General features: G+C 42.4%; 1 long non-coding RNA gene across 1 annotated transcript; it reads right to left on the bottom strand.

Moving 5' to 3' along the window:
- Positions 1-1,564: 1,564 nt before the first annotated feature.
- Positions 1,565-5,355, bottom strand: LOC146758505 (uncharacterized). The gene is made up of 3 exons (XR_014934514.1): positions 5,242-5,355; positions 3,129-3,189; positions 1,565-2,150 (listed from the first exon to the last, which is right to left on the bottom strand). It is a non-coding gene; the product is annotated as an uncharacterized LOC146758505 (long non-coding RNA).
- Between the last annotated feature and the right edge of the window lie 1,173 nt (positions 5,356-6,528).

Here is a 6,528-nt window from a genome sequence, read left to right as displayed (position 1 = left end):
TGGACTCCGAACCTTGTGAAATGGAAGTCTGTTGAACTGTATTTCAACATTCCTGACCTTTCAGGTAAGAAACAATACTGGTCCGAAAACTGCGGTAGTTGGCCCAGGAATGAGACACGCTTTCCACAGTTTGAGTTGTCAGAAGTTAAGTATCAGGGTTTTGAATTAATACGACTTTAATAGGAAATTTCATATTAAACATGTGGAAAGAAATGTTCAGTCTCAAAAAGACATGCCATTGTAAGTATTCCAGATTTAAGTTACTAGATGGGTGTCTTCACGTAGCCTACACTGCTATAGTGCCTACTAATCTCTCTGTAGTGCCTGCAGGTGGTAAGTAACATCAGAGAGGAAGTGCTGACTTCTGAACTAACATCTAAATTCCTATTCTTACCAGTGGAAAGAAACAGACAATGTCGGTAAATGAATTTGCTCATACAGAGTAGACTTAGAAAACATGCTGAATGAATTAACAGTCCAAAGCGCTCTCTTCTCTCTGTAGACTAGAAATGGAGACAAAAACCGATGGCGTGAATAAAGCGTGATTGTGAAGCCAGGGATACTTTTCTCTGGTATATTAGAGAAGCCTAGTAAAGAGGCATACTCAGACTTTTGAGTTGAATGTCTCATTGCAACTCTACACATTCCATTTGAAAATTCACAGATAACAAATGTATTTATGTTGACTGAAGCAGACATTGGTGGCACGGCGGTAGATTGAACTTTCCCACCAATAGTCCATTATGTTTTCTTGCCATGTAACAGATGGCAGCAGAGGGGCACTCTGACAGAATGGTGTCTGACATGGTGTCTTAGTTTTAGCTGGGATGGATTTTTCTTCAGAGTCCCTGGAATGATGTTATGTTTTGGTTCTAGGAAAAAAAATGGTGTTAATAACACGCCAATTCTAAGTAGTGTTGTACTGAGCCAAGGCCGTCCTCAGTGAAGGGACTAAGGAGCTGGAAGGGAATGGAGTTAGGACAGCTGACTTAAACAGGCCAAAGGGGTATTCCATACTATACGACATCACGTGGTTTTGAAAAGAGTGAAAGTTCATCTGGCTCTTGTGCTGCTCAGCGGCTCAAGAAAGACAGGGAACTACTCAAGAGCGTACAGCAGAAGGCTACAAAGATTATTAGGGGCCTATAGCATCTCCCTTATGAGGAAAGGCTGAGTTTGGACTGGAGAAGAGAAGACTGAGAGGGATCTTATGAACATTGACTGATAGTCATAGTCACTATCAACATAGTCACATATCAAGAGCCATAGATATGCATACACATGCACATGTGCATTAACTTATTGTTACCAGCACAAGAACAGGCTGATGGCCACTGTCCCAGAGATTTAGAAGACAAACATTATGTGTTATCAGAAGTATTAAAGTATACATATCAATTGTAAATCTCAGAGATATGAAACAAATATTAGATACATACTGATGTCTGTGCCCTCAAACATAACAAAACTAACCAAGGCCAACATATGCTCAACAGCTGAGTTGATGGAAGGCTGAAAAAGATAATTTCCTGAAGTCGGAGCATATACATTCATAACGCTGAGATTACACTAATCTTGATTTGTTTTATTTAAATTTTCCTGGGTTGTTTTTTTTTCCCCCATGCCTGAAGTGAGACGGGATATAAATGCCAAAGACCACACTGCACCACGTGTTTTCAGGAAGTCCCTGCTGAAATCACAGGGCAGTCCTGCTTTCAAAGTGACTGTGAGTTGCCCTAGCATGTGCTTGGATTGCAGCATTTGCTGATGGATCTCGTAAAACTCTCTTTGGTACTTGTTTGAACGAAGACAGAAAGAGGCTTCCAGCTGTCCCACCATGACCTGTACAAGAGTGATGGAAGAGCAGTGCAGGATCGGTTGCTGCATTTGAAACTTTTCTAGAAGGAAAGCCTCCCATATGGCGAAAAGGTTCTCTGTAAATAACAATAACAGCTTGGCTTCCGGTCCTGAAAATGCATCCTGTGATGCATGGTAGGCTGTTGTACACTGCCAAGCTTCACAAGGCTCAAGAAGACAGGAATCCAGCCCTGCAAGCACCAGCTGCAGTGTCAAGGTCAAGCCCAGAGGCATCACCTGCACTTGTTCCAGACATCCTGTTTCCTCCTTGACTGCGATGTGCGCAGGATCTCCTGTGATGGAAATGTTATATCAAACATTGCTGCACATTTGCAAAACCGAGTTGTCAAGCTCACATTTTCAAAGCACCAATCTATCCTAATTCAGGCACGTGGTAAGCAAGCTCATTTTCAGAGGTACTGAGTACTTTACATCAGTTTACATCTGGAATGGATGTTCCAGATGCCTTCTTTTCTTTGCTTTGCTTTTTCTTTCTTTGCTTTTCCTTTTCTTTTTTCTTTTCATTTCCCCTCTCCTCTCCTATCACACCTTTGCTCTCCTCTCCTCTCTCCTTCTTTTTTCTTCTCCTCTCTCATCTCCTCTATTTATGACCATCTTGCACAGTCTCTGGATGCATATTGGCTCTGAAATCTATAGTGCTTTTTTTTTTTTTTTTTTTTTTTTTTTTTTCCTCAGAAACTTCCACTTAAAAATGTTTTTCTCAAGTACTTCAAAATGCCCCAAAACTGAAATTCTTGGATGGGACTGAATAATGTTTTAAAATGACATCGGTTTGGAATGAAAATAATGCAGTGATTTATACAGATTAAATATTTAAAGCTTTCTGTTGTTACTCATGCACATTTGTGGTATACTGTCTTTATAAACCAATGACATACGATATCATTATAAATAAAAGATATACTAATTGGGGATTTCTGTCAGGAGCTGATGGTACTAAAATCGTGTTTGCTTAAGGATTAAATATTTTCCCTTCGGGCTTGCCAATGATTTTAAACCTTCCTGATACCTGCCAGGGAAAAAAGAAGAAGATAAAAGGCCTCAGTTGAAAACACTGGACAGCTCTGAAGTGCTGTGGTGATATCGTTGCAAGTACTCCAATCTCAATTTTACACACGTGGCTATTCTCATTTGGGTCCATATGACTCATCACTACAGAAAGCTGAATGCATGCAATATGGGACTGCATCCTACCGGAGGACAATCATCTTACGCGCTTCAGAGCCATTTGAGATGCATTCAAACCTCACCTGCATGCCGTCCATTCATTCAGTTTTGCTTGGGCTGCTTCCAATAATCCAAATGTCTACACTGAAAAGGCAAAACAACAGATAAATACCCAAACTGAAAAGGCTAATAAAATTGTATAAGGAAACATGAATCATGCTTCATTGCACATTAAAATGAGCTCATTTAAATGACAAATGGTATATTCTTAGCATACTTGAACAGAGCATAAACCGCTGATGAAGTATCTGCGTTCTGACCCACCAAAACAAATCACAGTCCTTCCTCATTATGTGACCAAAAGTACTCTCTCTCTGATGTGTCTAAAACACAACATTTATCACCCACAGTTCAGGTAACGGGATCATCTTATCACACATGCGATGGGATCATCTTGTCGCACTCCCGGTCTCATTCTGTGACAGGAATAATTGCCATTTTGGTCACATGAAACACACGTGCTGGCATATACAAACAAAAACATCCAGGCGTGCAGTCCTTTTGTCTACCAGAATCAGTTTGCTTGCCTCAGAAAATGTTCTCCCTGTATGTAAATATTCTTGAATTCAAGAATATTTAAGAGCTTGTTCATTCCAACACTGAAATCCTGGTGACCTCAGAGGGTTTTTGTGCAACTCAAGGGAACACACAAAGCCCTAGCATAGAGATGGCATGGCCAGAAAGAACATGCACAGTAACGTAAACATTATAAATCTACAAAGCTCTAAAAACTATGTTTGAATTTGTAACTGAAGTACCAAATTGGTTTTTTTCCGTTTCGGTAAAAAGCTGAAAATTAATTGTTTGAAATATTCCTCCAGGCCAGTATTTATCTTAAACAAACATGAGATTCACACTGTCAAACTTCAGACATCTGCCTTCAGGCTGATCATTTAGTTTCCTTTTCTAGATAACGGAAGGGAACAAAATAGCATTCAGATGTGGTGCTTTGTAAGTTCATCTCTGCTTTAGCCCGCCTGTCTAGGGCTAGATATCCAAATGGCAGATACTTCAGATCAGCAGGTAAGCACTAAATCATAGAATGGCTTAGGTTGGAAGGGAACTTTAAAATCATTCAGCCTCAACCTTCCTGCTGCAGACAGGGCTGCCCCCCAGTAGCTCAGGATGCCCAGGGCCACATCCAACCTGGCCTTGAATGCCTCCAGGGATGGGGTACCCACAGCTTCAATGCGCAACCTCTGTCAGTGCCTCGCTATCTTCTGAGTAGAGATTTCTTTTCCTAACGTGTTACTAATTTTCCCCATATTGTTTGTTTGTTTTTAAGAGTTTAACACCGTTTATTTTCAGAGAATGACTTTAATTTAGGTAAGGAGGGAGCTCTCAGTCAGCTCATTACCCTCCAGGCTGGAGTTTTACATGCACGGACCAAGCCCTGAATCTGTATCTCTGAAAATGTCAAGTACTTTCCAACAAACAAACAACACACACACACACACACACACAAAAAAAAAAATAAAAATAAAAATAAAATTAGAAAATGATTTTCCTTATGTCAGCATCATAATCCACACACATCTTAAGGCACACGGTTTGCATGTTTGGTGAAGGAAAGTACTGATTAGACTGAGGAGATAAGAATTTAACCTTTCTTGTGTAAAAGCACTATTGACTGTGATCTACAAGAAAAATCAAACTCACATAGCTGTATAAACAAGTCTCCGGTTTCAGTGAATGGCAGAAATACAACGAATGGAAGGAATGAAAAGATAGCTGACTATCCACATGAAATTGCTTTTGAGGATATCAAATGACAGTGATGTGAGTGAACAGGGCACATTTGCAACTCTTGCTCATGCTAATAGGGTTGCCCTGATAGGTGGTGGATGCCCCATGCCTGCAGACACCCGAGATCGGGCTGGATGTGGCTCTGAGCACCTGATGGAGCTGCAGGTGTTCCTGCTCACTGCAGGGCAGTTGGACCAGATGGGCTTTAAGCATTCCTTCCAACACAAACGGTTCTGTGAAGTGAGACACATCCTATACCTACAGGAAGTCCAGGATGACATTGTTGATTGAAACATAGAATCCATGATGTGTTAACTTTATAGGGATGTACTTATAAATAATATAAATAGATAATAGATTACATATATATATAAAGCTTTAGTATCATACCCAGGTTCGGTTGCTGCTGAGAGCTGGGCCCGCTCCCAGGGCCAGGCCGGGCCGCGGGGCCGGGCGGAGCCGCCGCCATGATGGGGGGGCTGGGACAGGGTCTGCAGTAGCAGGGGCTGTTCCGTACCACGTGACGTAAGGCGGGCGTCATAACGCTTCGTGGAGGGCAGACGTTGTTCGGCGGTTGTGGAGCCCGCGCTGGATGGCGCTGTGCGGTCGTCGGTGGGCGGTGAGTAGTTGCGTTTTAACTATGGGTACAGCTGCTCTCACGTTTCGGTTGCCATTTTCCTCAGCGGTGCTGAGCAGCTGCAGGGCTGTGCTGCAGCGTGAAGCCCAGTGGGGCCCAACCCAGAACCGTCAAGTCCTTGTACCAAGAGTGGGAAGGGAAGGGCCCTTTGGGGGCTGTCTTGGCCAGCTCCCCTGATGAAGTTGTTCAAGGGCCCTGACCCCTGAGGGACACAACTTGTCATTCAAATCCTTTTCAATGTAGAGAAAAGTGTTCCATCTTTTGTGCCCTATTGCTCTTTCTCCCCTGGTTCCTCATTGGCTGAGTATTTTAGGTTCGCAATCTTCCTGATGCTCAACTAAACATGTGAATACTGAATAAGCATTAATTTTTGCTAGCTAAGTATATCTCACCGATGAGTTAAGTTTGCACAGGTGCTCATTCAGTACTTGGTTGTTGTTTCTGGACATCTGCTCATCCTTGCCTAGAGATAAGCTTGGAAGGAGGTTAGAGGGGAGCGTCTTGATGCCTGCCTGTTCCATCCCAGCCTACCCACAGAGCAAGGCTACGCAGCCTTGTGTAAAGGCCCTGACTTCTGTGATGTTTGTTAAGTCTGTTTTACTTTTGCTGAGGGTCTTTTATCCAAACAGAATAGCCGTACAATATTTTTGCAAGCAATAATGAATCCCATCATTCAGCGACTGTATTTCTAAACTGTGCTACTAACAGAGATGGTATTTCTACTTGTAAACATCAGCCGTTTTTAAGGAGAAGTTACGAAATCCAAATACGTGGTACTCTACTTCTTCAGCTCCATCTCCCCTTTTCAATATCTAATAGAGAAACAGCATTCCGTTCTTACATCACTGATGCACTTAAATCACAAAGGGACAAGTTTGGTCGGGCAGGGCCTACGCTTTGTGAAGTCATGCTGGTTATCCTGTACTGTCTTCCTCCCTTCCGTGTGCCTTAGCACAGCATTGAGGTGCAGACGTGTAAGTTCCTTGAGTCACTGTATGATAACGATTGAGTCACAGCCTGAAACACGGACAGAACACCAG

Source organism: Coturnix japonica, chromosome 14, assembly GCF_054131305.1.
Source record: "Coturnix japonica strain WE chromosome 14, WE-NBRP24, whole genome shotgun sequence".
Taxonomy (NCBI): domain Eukaryota; kingdom Metazoa; phylum Chordata; class Aves; order Galliformes; family Phasianidae; genus Coturnix; species Coturnix japonica.
This window is presented reverse-complemented; position numbering and strand designations above follow the sequence as displayed.